This window comes from Anabrus simplex, chromosome 1 (assembly GCF_040414725.1).
Source record: "Anabrus simplex isolate iqAnaSimp1 chromosome 1, ASM4041472v1, whole genome shotgun sequence".
Lineage (NCBI taxonomy): Eukaryota > Metazoa > Arthropoda > Insecta > Orthoptera > Tettigoniidae > Anabrus > Anabrus simplex.
Genome location: NC_090265.1, coordinates 154,392,439 through 154,406,443, shown reverse-complemented (window position 1 = coordinate 154,406,443; position 14,005 = coordinate 154,392,439).

Sequence of the window (14,005 nt, the reverse complement as noted above, 5' to 3'; positions counted from 1 at the left end):
CGGTATTGCTGAACTGTCCATGAAAATCCGCACGTTACGTAACAAATTCTGTTTATCTCCAATTGTCCCCTTAATCAACTCCTAAAATTTTACGTCAATCGGTCTAACATTACAGAAACAGAAATTTCAATATGGTCTCCCCTTAAAATCAGATGCAAGAGTTGTTACGAGAGGCTGAAAATAAAATTTACCCTGACCCAGCACCTGGCTGCTGTCATGTTAAATATGTTATTGTTTCAAAACCACTATTTTCATTCTGTAATGAATAGCCTTCTTGATCTATGGGTTCCACAAGACTAGCTTATGACTTAAATGAATGCGAATACAACAGCAGTTCAGAACAAAGAGAAAGCTGCAGTTCACTTAAACTGGCACAGGACGAGGAAATGCGCCTAGACATAATCGAGGGAACGAAACAGTTTTGATCAATGTGGCAAGACATACCACAAATACTTCCAGGTGCACGGGCTGTACGACCGACCTCAATAGCATTGTACGTTCATGTCCTGGCCGAAACACGTGGTACGGACTAGACAGTTTCCATATTTGTTCTCCTGGTAAAAGCTGGAAGGCTGCTTCCCTCACAAATTACTGCCGCTTTCTTCCAACTTCCCAAATCAGTCGGCGCAGGCGTAGTTCAGGATGTCCAAAGTTGGAGTGATACATCTGTTAGCGATTCGAGCCCAGGATTGGGCGTTTGTTCTGGCTTTAGCTTTATTCTATTCTGCGCTAATCAAATGATTTACAGCTTACTTTACAATCTCCCTTTCCCTCAAATAATACGCTGAGTTTCGTAAAGTTACGCATGTGACTGAAAAATCAAGGTTTAAAGACGAACAGTTATTATTATTATTATTATTATTATTATTATTATTATTATTATTATTATTATTATTATTATTATTATTATTATTATTATTCTATTATTCCGAGGTATCTGTGGAACAGCAGAGGTGAAAGAAGGTGCGGGCTGGAATGGGTCTAAGTTAAGTCCGAAAGATGAATTTAAAATGTAAATAAAGGTTATATTTTCAACAGACAACAAAGTTTAACAATTTTCACAAGGTGAAATAACAAGAATATCAGGTACAATGTAATTTTACAAATTCTGGGCTACGAGCTCCAAAGTCTGAGCTCCCAGCTCATAACCACAAATTGTCAAAGGGCAGAAAACCCTTAATTACATGGAGCATTAGCTCCCAACTTTACATCTCAAGCCTCTCTAAGGCACTTTTACCACAACACCATAAAGAGCTGACCCGCTCTCGATCTTTCAAGCCTATAAAAACAATAACAGACTTTTACACAAACTGCCATCAAGGCATAATAAAGAAACAGGGGTATCTCGTACTCAATCTACTGAGCCTTAGTGTGCAAAAACTAGGTAAATTTAAATGGCCCATAACAAAAAGGATGGAGGCGTGAATTTGCACTCCTAAATCTACATTTTAAAACCTAAGTGGCTCTAGGCCGATACACAGGGGCTAATCCCAAGCTAGGGAGGTGACTCGTATGATAAAACTTTAATACATTAAGGAAGAGAAGAAACGGTTACGAAAATGTAATCACCTCAATTTCAAATGAAGGGGAGCTCGAGAGGGTAAAGCACTCTCTATCCCCGAATTAAAGTTCAAGAAAACTGAAGTTTACCAGGAAAACGGTTTACATGTTTAATAGTTTACATATTAAAGGTTTCGAACCTTCCCCGGAAGTTAAACTGCTGAGCTAGCAAGAAATAAGATGTTAAGAGGCCATTACCTTGATGAAGAGCTGCTGCCTGAAGAACGGGGCTCTTCCCGCCCCCTGCTACATATCCACACACTAAGCTAGATATTACTGAAGTGGCCCGGAGACAAGAAAATCAGCAGTTTTTATACCCCCGCGGAAAATTCGAGACCTTTCAGGAATGAGTAGACACACCCACTCAATTTTTATTGGTTGACAACAAAAACTTGTACATAAGGCAATGAAGAAACACCTTATTGGTGGGAAATTACAGAAATTTAGGATTGGTTAAATTCAAAACAGGCGGAAAGAAAACTTCATATTGCCAAAATTTATGAATACAAAATTTCCTCAAGAGAGTTCATTCCATTGCACCAGAGTGTATTACCATAGTTTTTGGTAGAGACATCTGTTAGTGAATGTCCACACTTCTTGATCAATGAAAAACAAAAGCAAATCAAAAACACACAGTGACATCTTCTGATAACCAGTAGAGTTAGTTCAGTTGTTAAAGTTCCGGGTTTCTCCAGTACAGAAGTTTCAATTGGCGCAAGATTTGAACTTGCGTCGTAGAGGTGTACCGCCCGGTACAATTATTATTATTATTATTATTATTATTATTATTATTATTATTATTATTAAAGTGTGCTATAGTAAAGAACCATAAATATCAACAAGAAAAAATAGAATTAAATTACATTTTTCATGTATAGTGAGTGACAGAAGACAAAAATAATGTGGGCAAATGTTCAGCTCGCAGTTATTCATCGAAACTGCTTACCACCATGTCAGTAAGAAAATAAGTACAACTTGAGAGAAATTAAAGATGCAAACATGAATTATCAATAACATTCTCAACCAACTTTAATAATAATAATAATAATAATAATAATAATAATAATAATAATAATTGTACCGGGTGGTACACCTCTACGCCGCACATTTGAATTTTCCACCTTAAAGTACTCCTCTACAGGAGAAAGAGTGAACTTAAAACTGGACCTACTTAAACCTTTCCTCTGAATATGTCACTGTGCGAATTTCGACGTGTTTTTGTTTACTATTTATCAAGAAGTTTGGACATTCTCTCACAGATGTCACTGCATAAAAACTATGATCATGCACCCTGGTGCGAAGTGAAGGAACTTTCTTGAAGAAATTTTGTATAAGTTTTTTTTTTACTAAATTTCGTTCTTTCATTTGTGGGTTGGCAATATTAATCTTTCTTTCCGCCGGTTTTGAACTTGACCAATCCAGAATTTCTGTAATTAATTTTTGACCAATCGTGTCTTTCTTCTTCGATTTTGAGTGTTCTTTCAAGACTGACCAATAAAGTAAGAGGGTCTGGCTTGATTATTTATGAAAGGTCTCGAACTTTCCCCGAGGGTTTATATACTGCTGATTTTCTTGTCTCTCGGCCACTTCATCAACATCTAACTAAGAGTGTGGACGTGACGCAGGAGGCGGGAAGCGCCTCTTTCATCTGGGAGCAGGTCTTCAATAAGTTAATGGCCATTTAACATCTTTATTTCTTGCTAGCTCAGCAGTTAAGCCCGCGGGAAAGGTCCGAAACCTTTACCATGTAACCCATCTCTATAAATATTTAATTTTCTGTAGGCTTATGTAAAATCTTACTTAAATCTGTAACTGTAATTCTGGGATAGAGAGTGATTTACCCTCTCGAGCTCCCCTTCATTTTGGTTTGAGGTGACTACGTTTTGGTAACTGAATTTTTTCTCTTCCGTAATGTTTAAATTTCCTCCTTATACGAGTCACCCCATAGTTTGGGAATAGCCCCCGTTTCATCGGCCTAGTGCCTCTTATAGGTATTAAGAATGTATGTGTAGGAGTGCAAATTCTCGCCTCCATTCCTTTGGTTTTTTCGGGCCATTTTCTACTAAGGCCCAGTAGGTTAGGTACGAGGTACCCCCGTTTCATTTTTGTAAGTTGTGCCTTGTTGGCAAGCTATTGTAAAGTCTGCTATTGCCTTGAAGACGCTTGAAAAACTGAGAGCGCGTCAGCTCTTTTCTTGTGTGATAAAAGTGCCTCTGGGAGGCCTGATATTGTAATTTAGAGCAAGTGCTCCTTGAATGGAGGAGTTTTCTGCCCTTGAAAGTATTGTGCTTGGTATATTCGAGCTAGGAGCTCAAGGGAATTGTAAAGCGAGGGGCGTAAGGCCCAGAATTGTTCTAAATCTTGTCTTTTCCTGATCTTGTACCTGACTGTCGGCTATTTGTTGAATTGTTGTTATTTGTTAAATTTTCAAATTCTATGTGGAGATTGTTAAGTTTTGTCATTTTCGAAAATATAACCTTTAATGAAGTGTTAATCCATATCTCGGCTTTGTAGTTAGACCCATTCACCCCGGCACCTTCTTTCACCTCTGCTGATCCACCAAACCTCGGTAATAATAATAATAATAATAATAATAATAATAATAATAATAATAATAATAATAATAATAATAATAATAATAATAATACGACATAGAAACCGCTAGAGCTCAAGTTGAAATTTTAAAGGAAATTGCCGAACAAACTGGTTTGCAGATATCCCTTGAGAAAACAGAAGTAATGACTAACATCAAAGAGGCGACACCAAACTCCATACAAAATACGGGGACATCACCCGAGTAGAAAAATTCAAATACCTGGGTGAGATCATCATGAAAAATGGACTGGACAAAGAAGCACTTCAGGAGCGAGTACGCAAACTGGAAATAGCCTACCAAACATCCCGCACAATCTACAACAAAAAATGCCTTTCCCAAAACACCACGATACGTCACTATGAAACAGTTCTGAAGCCAGTAGTTCTATATGCAGCCGAAACCCTGTCTCTAAATGCCAACAAAGGACTCCTTGAAGAACTGGAGAAAAGAGAACGCAAAATTGTGAGAGGAATCTTGGGATCAAAGTACAGAAATGGAATCCATCAAAAGAGATCCAACAAGGAAGTCTACAGAAAAATAGAGAAAATTACCGACACAATCAGAAAAAGACGGGCGCGATTTTACGGTCATCTGAAAAGAATGGACGGAAGAAAGTTAACTAAGGACATCTTTCACTTTTTTGATTCAAACCCCAAAACCACAATTCCCTGGTTTAGAAATACCAAAGAAGACCTGCAAATGCTACATATCTCAGCTGAAGACGCCTTTCACAGAGATCTCTTCCGCATGAAAATATTGACGAACGGGCTAAACCGAGACGAGCAACCGAAGAGAAGACACGGTGCCCCTTGGACAGAGGAGCGTAAGCAGGCCCACTCATAAAGAATGAGGGAAATTTGGGCTCTAAAGAAGGCCAAGTTCAGTGTCAAATGCAACAAGACTTAACGTGGTCCTTGATGGCCCCAGCGAATTAATAATAATAATAATAATAATAATAATAATAATAATAATAATGGTTGATTGATTGATTGATTGATTGATTGATTGATTGATTGATTGATTGATTGATTGATTGATTGATTGATTGATTGATTGATTGTTATTGATATCAAATGCAGCTGTTTTCGGAGACGTTGTGGTGCGCCAATTTTGTTCCGATGACGTTATGTTAAGTGCTCGTAAGTCTATCGATACCACAGTGACGTATATGACTATTTTAAAATACCACTGGACTAAGCCGGGATCGAACCACCAACCTGGGCTCAGAACGCTAGCACTGTACCGCCCGAGTCACTCAGCCCGGGATAATAAAAACAGCTTAACTGCGAAATTACAGTATATGCATCATTACATTAGAAAATGTCCTCATAAACCACGTTCATTTTCGTGTAAATATTCTTTTAAATTGTTTTAAAATGAAGAAAAACCAAACCAAACCTCATGGCACTTAACGCCCTTGAAAGGGCCTTGGCCTGCCCAGCGACCGCTGCTCAGCCCGAAGACCTGCAGATTACGAGGTGTCATGTGGTCAGCACGACGCATCCCCTCGGCCGTTATTCCGGGCTTTCGAGACCGGGGCCGCCATCTCACCGTCAGATAGCTTCTCAATTCTAATCATGTAGGCTGAGTGGACCTCGAACCAGCCCTCAGGTCGAGAGAAAAATCGCTGTCTTTGCCGGGAATCAAACCCGGGGCCTCCGGGCAACAGGCAGGCACTCTACCCCTACACCACGGGGCCGGCTTTAAAATGAAGAAGCCGAACCAAAATCTAAATAATTCACTTATTTTGTTAACTACAGAGTGGAAAAGCTAAAGGAGCTAAGTGCCAAAAGGTTAGTTTAGAGATACTCAACATACTATATAATATATATAATCTTTCATTTTTTTTAAAGTAATACTTGAGTATGATTGCGTTTACGTAAGCTTAAGTCTCGTTTACTTTTTTTATAGTAGCCCAATTCATCTGAAGAAGGTATAATCATACATTCGACAATTTGAAAAAGAGCTATGTACCTGATGCCAAACCCAAACCCCATGGCACTACAGCCCTTGAAGGGCTTGTGCTGTTTTCCTGTGAAATATTTTTTGCTATTTGCTTTACGTCGCACCGACACAGATAGGTCTTATGACGACGATGGGACAGGGAGGGGCTAGGAGTGGGAAGGAAGCGGCCGTGACCTTAATTAAGGTACAGCCCCAGCATTTGCCTAGTGTGAAAATGGGAAACCACGGAAAACTATCTTCAGGGCTGCCGACAGTGGGGTTCGAACCCACTATCTCCCGAATACTGGATACTGGCCTGTGAAATATTTGGATATATTTATATTTGTAAAGACATGTGAGTTTCCATTAGTTGGTACATTCACCCAGCATGAGCAATTGCTGGCCGTATAAACTATTTGGAAAGATTAAGGCATATCGACAAAATAACTGGTTTTTGGCCTTAGTACATGGCGTGATTAGCCAGGCATTTTTTTAAATTTTGGTATTTAGCTCTTTGACTCTACAATTAAGGTGCTGCCTAGCCTACGCAATGAAGGCGAAATCGGTCCAAGCGGAAGACTGTAGGTTCGATTCCCAGTCTGGAAGTCGAAAAATTTAGAGAAAGATCCTCAGCCTACACCAGAAATGTGGTGGTGGTGGTGGTGACTATTGTTTTAAGAGGAAGTGTACCGAGCAAGCGGCCGCGCGGTTTGGGTCACGTAGCTGTGAGCTCGGATTCGAGTGATAGTGCGTTCGAACCCCACTGTCGGTAGCCCTGAATGTGGTTGTCCGTGGTTTCCCATTTCACACCAGGAAAATTAAAGCCACGGCTGCTTCCTTCCCATTCCTGTCCGATCGTCGCCATAAGACTTATCTGTGTCGGTGCGACGTAAAGCAAATTGTAAAAAAATTTAAAAAAAAATAAATAATAAATGCAACCGACAGTCATCCTCGTAACACTAATCAGAAGTCTGCCTCCGTAGCGTAACGGTCAGTACAATTAGTTGCCGTCCTCGGGGGCCCGCGTTCGATACCCGATAGTGCCAGAAATTTAAGACTTGAAGGTGGTGGTGGTGATTATTGTTTTAAGAGGAAGTACAACTAGGCAACCATCCTCTATATAACACTAATCAGAGGGAAAAATGGAAGGGATCCGACACTTCGAAAAATGAAGATATCGGCCAAAGGAAGACAAGGGCCACGAAGGGCGTGAAAATGAAAGACTCCCTAGCCCTCGCAAACCTAATAGCGTCGGGGTCGGAAAAGAACAAGAGTTGTCCAAGGGAGGTCGGACAGGATAGATTAAAGTGAGGAGCCTGGCACAAGTAAGTGGAAGCAATGCCAGGACTCAGCTGAGGGCCCCGTGGTCGCCAACCCACGCTCCAAAGTTCAGAGCCCCTGAGGCCTAAGACTTGAAGCAGGGCTGGTATGTGATTAAATAGGTACATGCAGCTCACCTCCATTGGGGGCGGGGGAGTCTCAAAAGAGCTGCACCACCAAATTTACTTTCTACTAATCAGAAGAAAGAAAATGGACGAAGTCTGACCTTTCGAAGAATGATATCGGCAAAATAAAGTGAAGGGTCACTAAGGCACGAAAATGAGTCTCCCTAGGCCGGGGTCGGAAGTGAGCAAGAGTTGACCGGAAATGATTACCAGGTAACTTGCTCAAGCAAAGATGACTGAGGATAGACGAAACCACTCTACCCACACTTAGTGCCGAGGTAACGGAGAGTGGAAGCCTTTACCTTCCAAGTACTTTCATGACCTGTACGGAGATGGATTTGTATTATTTTATTTTGTTAAATACGTTACTTATCCTCATAAAAAGCGCGACTTCATTGCGGGGCAATAAAAAATTGTCTCCAACAAAGTCGTACCCTGTAATAATGCTTGGAGAAACTCCTGGTTATTAACATCCCATTACATGCTTTTGTAAAGAGCTTCTTGTTTTATCCAAGTCTGGACATTGCCGACGACATCATCGTCCCCAACTAGGTCAAGGGGTCACTCAAATGGCATCCTGAGCAGTTTGTGGAAGTCTGATTAATTCTTCTCCCTCCTCCATCAGTCAACAACATCCGTTCTCCTACCAACTAGTTATCACACCCAAACCTGTTGAACATCGATCTTACGTAGTCCGATGTTTAAAACATCGCTACTTCTCAGGCAAACTATGGAAAATTAGTAACACATAGACATTTTATGGTTACCCAAGTGTGGGAAAGGAATAGGATTGGGAAGGCAGTGGTCATGGCCTTAAATAAGATACAGCCCGAGCAATGTGTCTGGAGTCAAAATGGCAACAGCGGAAAATCATCTTCAGGGCAGCCGATGGTGGAATTCGAACATACCAACTCCAGAATTCAAGTTCACAGTTAGGTGACCGAACCGCGTAGACAACTCGCTCGGCCGAAAATAATACCTAGGATGGCTGATTGTAAGATCATGTTCACTTATCTTGCAAACCCTGGTCTCTGGAGGCTGATTTAACATAATCGATTTCACCAGTAAACTAGCACTGTATTCTAAAGAGACCAAGAGCACGAGAATTCTAATTAATATAATTTATCATAGTATAATTGATAACTATAAGTGTCCGACTCCTTGGCTGAATGGCCAGCGTTGAGGCCTTCGGTTCCCGGCCGGGTTGGGGATTTTAATCGCGTCTGATTAATTCTTCTGGCTCGGGGACTGGGCGTTTGTGTTTGTCCCAACACTTTCCTCTTCATATTCATACAACATACTACACTAACAACCACCACAGAAACACACAACAGTGATTACATCCCTCCATACAGGGTTAGCGTCAGGAATGGCACAAGGCCGTAAAACAGGGCCAAATCCACATGTATGACATAGTTCTCACCCGCGACCCCACAAGTGTGGGAAAAACGGTAGAAAAATAAGAACAACAATTGATAACTAAAGTAATTATAACAGGGAACTTGCTTTATAGTGAGTGAAACACGCTGTTTACGTTAATATGATCGCACCTTGTTTCTAGCTATCCTTCACTCTGGCGAAAGAAGATTTATCTGCAGCCGATAACCTTCGTACCGATTTCAAGTCTCATTCAAGGAATCGCAGTTATTTACTCCAAAGAAATGATAATGATGTTCTTGGGGAGTGACCTCAACAACACAACGTAGGCACCATTAACGAGACTGCAAGGGAGCCTTAGGCCTTCGAAGCTGGAGTAAAAAAGGAGGAACAGCTACGAAAGGCGAAAGGGGCAAATAAATAACATCATAGCCCTCGAATTCGGAGAATAAAGATAAACAAGTTAAAATGATGATGATTATTTCTTTCGTGCCAGGGCGGTACTATATAAATCATATTATATCGGGTCCTCAGAGTATAAGTACTGATTTAATTTTCAACAGTTAGAAGAAAATGATCATTAAAATATGATAATACAATTTTCTGAAACGTGTCGACGTAGGCCTATTCATTTCAAACGCTCTGCAATTAATACTGTCTCTCTCTTTTTAACTTCGTACTCAGGTCCTGAAATGCAGCTACTTTTAACTATTACTCCTGGCATGAAAGATGTAATACCGGGCGAGTTGGTCGTGCGGTTAGGGGCGCGCAGCTGTGAACTTGCATCCAGAAGATGATGGGTTCGAGCGCCACTGTCGGCAGCCTTGAATATGGTTTTCCGTGGTTTCCCATTTTTACACCAGACAAATGCTGGGCCTGTATCTTAATCAAGACCACGGCCGCTTCCTTCCCACTCCTAGGCCTTTCCTATCCCATCGTCGCCATAAGACCTATCTGTGTCGGTGCGACGTAAAACAAATAAAAAAATATTTAATAGATCTCACTTCATATTGCCAGACCTCGTGATGAGGACGATAATAAATAAATAAATAAATAAATAAATAAATAAATAAATAAATAAATAAATAAATAAATAAATAAATAAATCGGTTCCTTGCCTGAATAGCCAGCGTACTGGCTTTCGGTTCTATTCCTGACCGGGTCGGGGATTTTAACCATGTTTGGTGATTCCTCTAGCTCGGAGGTTGGGTGTTTGTGTTCGTCGTAATACACATCACAATTTTCATACAATATATCACGCTACAAACCACGACAGAAACACGCAATAATGAATACATATTACAGATCCTACACGTGCTGTACAGTATTTAACAATGTGTGTCAGCCTCTGCACAGTCGATGCAGGCTATGTAAGTGGTCTGCAGTTCGAACCCTTTTGTAATTTAATGCACGATATGAGGCTTTTGTTGGGTTGGTGAGGTTTCTTGACAAAATGTGGATCGCATACGCATACCCATCACAATCCACGAGGCGTTGCCGAACTTTGACGCCCACAGCGCCGAAATCCGGACAAGGCTTCAGTTTTGAAAAAAATGGTCTGTTTACTGTCTTCTACAACATACTAAGCGTTGTCGGTGCTGTTTTTAATCACCCTGTAGTACCGACCCTAGGTAGCTTGGTAATAATAATACTAATAAGAAGAAGTCTAGCGTCTCTTCCGTTGCCATAGAGACTCCGAGGTGTCGAAATGTTGTCCTTGGGTGACCAGACTCCTAGCCATGACTCCATCCGTGCTTAACTGGTTTCAGTTGCCCAGATCTTCAAAGATTTAATTCTATCTGTCCCCCCATTTTCTTTGTAAAATTTTCCACAAAGCAATTATGCCGCTAATAACCACAACCTTAAGTATCACCCGGTGTAGTCTATATGTCGAATGAAAAGAGCTTTGTGCTTATCCAGTCATTAACACTTCAGGTATTTCAGTAGGGTGGTCACTTTCGTTCCATTCTTTTACCAGCCAACAGCACGCGGTTACTTGTTCCAACACCGACCACGCCCATAGTTCCTCAACTTCGGAGATTTCATCGGATTCGGTGCTTCAACTGAGGTACGCCGTTGGTTTCAAATCCAGAAGTACAACCGAAGGAGAGAAACAAATGGAAGCAACGTCGGATCTAGCAAGGGACACCGCGTTCAGGAATGGTGTGAATGAAGAATGGACAAGAAATATTAAAACAAAAAGCATAAAAGGAATAATATAAAGTCAAATTTAAGCTTCCGATGTCACCAAGCATTATGTGATAGGGGGTGAGATTCATGAGCCACTAGATATTGTCATCAAAATTCGCATGCCAACAAGATGATGTTGCATGCACTGTACGCACAATGGCTGGCCTCTTTGTTTCCAGCATCTGTCTATAACTCTCGAAACACCTGATACTACTCACCGCACTCTTCCTCTCGCCAGTCAGGAGCACAACAGGTCACGGCATGAGACTGCAGTGAAAGTCGTCGAAGTGTCAACCGGCTTAGGTAGACACAGTACAATCAATCTTGGTAAGTGAAACCACCAACTTGTAAGTTGTTGTGAACAGGTCATCGCAAAGTTATCGTACATTTATCCCCTGATAGCATCAGTCTTCACATCTCATGTATGTTTTCTAGTCATTTTGTATTTAAATTTTAAACCTGTTTTACTCTCTACTGTTGTTTTTAATTGTGCTATGTCCTTCTTCATACATTTTTATCCTTTATTAATCATTCTGCCGTTTAATCAATATTTATACATATTACAAGTCGTATCGTGTTAGGAAGAGCCTCCGTGGCTCAGACGGCAGCGCGTCGGCCTCTCACCGCTGGATACCGTGGTTCAAATCCCGATCACTCCATGTGAGATTTGTGCTGGACAAAGCGGAGGCGGGACAGGTTTTTCTCCGGGTACTCCGGTCTTCCCTGTCATCTTTCATTCCAGCAACACTCTCCATTGTCATTTCATTGCATCTATCATTCATTAATAAATCACTTTGGGAGTGGCGACCCCATCGTACTAACAGCCTATATCTGCTTCATTCATTGCATCCCTGATCCGGTCAATGACTGGAGAACAGGTTGTAGGTTTTCATTTTCATCGTGTTAGGAATAACGTAAGGGTTTTAAAACGGTTAAGAATTATGAAAGAAGATATTAAAGGAAAGAGAAAGAAAGAAAGAAAGAAAGAAAGAAAGAAAGAAAGAAAGAAAGAAAGAAAGGTTCTATGAATGTAGGAATATGTATGTACAGTATGTATACAGGGTGTATCATAATTAATAGCGTAAATTGAAACAGCTGTACGACCACGATAGTAGAAGCAGAAACGTCTTCGTAAACATGGGTCCGGACACGAGCCGTTTTTGAGATAATTTATAATTTGTGGTTACCAGCCACCATTGACTTGATTGTGTGTATAAACGTCATCCTAATTAGGAGAAGGTACCAATATAACATTAATAAAAGTTATTAGATACCTTGGTATAAGTGAACAACTTACATGGTGTGCATGAGTCACCACATCAGCGACGTTTCCTGAGTGTGTCGTTAGGTGATCATCTTATTGGGCCGAGCATTTTACCTAACAAACTCACCATGCGGCATCATCTTCCAGGACTGCCTGCATCCGGGTACTAGAACGACACTTTGAACACTGTGCAGTCATAGTAACATGAAACTGTAACATACAGGTCCTACCAAAAGTTTAAGGACACCTGCGTGTTTCATGAATATGATTCCTGTCCTTACATTTTTAGTCTCAGGGGTACGACATTTTTACAGGGAATTAGTAGATATTTAGAGGGTCATTTTCTGAAACGTTCATTAAAATATAGCTCTTTATTTTGAAGTAACTGAATTTTTGGCTTATGATCATTGGGAAGAAAGTTGCTACATTTTGAATACTTGAGGAGATATCGACAGTAGAATATGTGGATTGCATTTACAAATTTTGTTATGGAGGAACACAGATATCTGTAGAATATTTATAATTTTAATAGAGGAACAGAATATGTTCCCATGTTAAAAATTCACCCCATAATAGAACCACAGAAAGGTCATAAAACAAACATTCCGTAACCCTGGCTGGACAGGAGATCCCCCAAGCTACCGAAATCGTTTGTATGTTACGCTGTTGGGGACCGCTGGCAAGGCATTCTCTGTTGATAACAGCGATGGAGCGCCGTACAGATGCCACGTCAGGAAATCGGCCGCCTCGGAGAGATGGGGTTCCTTCAACTTCGGAAACAGATCGACGTCACAAGGACTCATGCCTGGTGAGTAGGAGGGTGTTCCAAAACCTCCCAATGCCACCGCTGCAGTAAGAGCTTGATACTGTTTGCGGCATGACGTCATGGATTCTCCGCACAGGCTTCGCGTAATCCTCGATAACATTCTGATGCATTTTTGCCACGGGCAACTTCAATTTTAATCCACGAACGCTGACCACTTTATGAAAATATGCCTTAGAACGGTGAAATCGACAACTGGATGCCCATCAAATGCACACTACACATCCACAAGAGCATGCCCGATCTCCGAGTCTGGACTACGTTGCCACTTTACTTACATGGGGAACGAGCAAGTGGTTATGGTCACGCTGTTGCGAACATGCATTCGGGAGATAGTGGGTTCGAACCAGGCTGTATCTTAATTAAGGCCACGACCGCTTCCTTCCTACTCCTAGCCTTTTCCTATGCCATCGTCGCCATAAGACCTATCTGTGTCGGTGCGACGTAAAACAAATTATCGTACATGGGTACAAAATCACTACCTAATTGAAAATGATCTCGAATAGAATTTAATTTTCAAGATTCTGCCATTTCAATTTTCAAACAGCGTTTAAAACCACAATATAAACCAGCATTCAGATTATTCTCACAACATAGCGGTCAAGGCGGAGGCTCCGTAATGTAAAGTGTACAGTTGCGCGCCCAAGTTTCATCTGGTGACACATTTTGTGTTTACCCGACAAAACAATTGAAACATTAGTCATAGACCCTCCCGTCACTTTCACCCCCTAACAAGATTCGTTCTTCTAACACCCGGTGGAATAAAACGGAACGTCGAAGTTGACTCAAGCAGCCGAGATGGCGTC